The following is a 1,079-nucleotide window of genomic DNA, read 5'->3' on the forward strand; positions in this document are numbered from 1 at the left end:
GGCGATAGCAGCGCCAGTCTTCACAGGGCAGGACCAAGATTCAAATCCCATCCCGTTCCTCCGTAGTTGACAATTTGAATATCCAATTACATGCGTATAAGAAGATGGGTCGGCATGATGACCCTAGCAGGTCCTTAAGACAAGAAGAAGCAGAACTAGTAACATAAATACTTATAGAAAAATCGTTTATAATGTTCTAGTGTATAATTCCCTATTGACAAAACTCACTTAATAGTGCTTTAAAGGGATTTTTTTTTTGCATATCAAACTCCCTTAATATTATTATTCAGGCAGATTTTTCCAATACGGGAGAGAACCCTTTAACAGTACCACTGTGTTACCATGCAAAAGCTGCCTACTGATATGCTGCGAGTGATTCACCCTCTCTGTCTAACGCTGTGTTATTTTATGTTCACTTTACGCATCGCTAGCGAAACACGCCGCACGTTGAACAAGAGCGAATAAATCTGTCTCGCTCTTTCTTCCTTGTCTTGGGGAGCATAATGTCCAGTGAACGTATAGTGAGGGCATTGATGCTGACAAACCCATTCTGCAAGAAAAAGGATGTGTGTGTCCTTTTTTCTCTACCCCCGTCCGCTGGTTCGCTTTCAAACAGCTGATCTTTGGCGGTCGGAATTTTTGAAACATCCCTTTACTTTACAAGGGATGTGCCAATCTGTGCCTGCAAAACAAATACCTGAATGTAATGGGTACGTGCCCTTCCGGCGGAGGAAACGTGTTCGAGTGATACGGAGCACGTGTTTATCACACGAATTGAACTCATATTTATTTAAATCCACCCATCATGCGATCGTCACTAGCTTGCTTGCTGTTGTGGGTAAATTTATTTTTCATTCCAACGAGTTCTGCTCCCGGTATGCAGATGGATGAGCAATTTAAAAGAAAAACAGTAAAACAACAAAGCAAAAAATCGCAAAACATAAAAGCAATATGTTTTCCTTTTTTTCTCATTCGTACATTTTTGTTCGCTTGGAACGCTTATTCAACACGGACACACACGTGGTTCGCTCGAGCTGGGTTGGGTGGGTGTGTGCATCATTAATTAATTATTATGGCCT

General features: G+C 41.5%; 1 non-coding gene across 1 annotated transcript; it reads left to right on the forward strand.

Annotated features, from left to right (window-relative positions):
* Nucleotides 1-479: 479 nt before the first annotated feature.
* On the forward strand, nucleotides 480-647 carry LOC126560138 (U4atac minor spliceosomal RNA). The gene has a single exon (XR_007607057.1). It is a non-coding gene; the product is annotated as a U4atac minor spliceosomal RNA (small nuclear RNA).
* Nucleotides 648-1,079: the final 432 nt, after the last annotated feature.

Source organism: Anopheles maculipalpis, chromosome 2RL, assembly GCF_943734695.1.
Source record: "Anopheles maculipalpis chromosome 2RL, idAnoMacuDA_375_x, whole genome shotgun sequence".
Classification (NCBI taxonomy): Eukaryota; Metazoa; Arthropoda; class Insecta; order Diptera; family Culicidae; genus Anopheles; species Anopheles maculipalpis.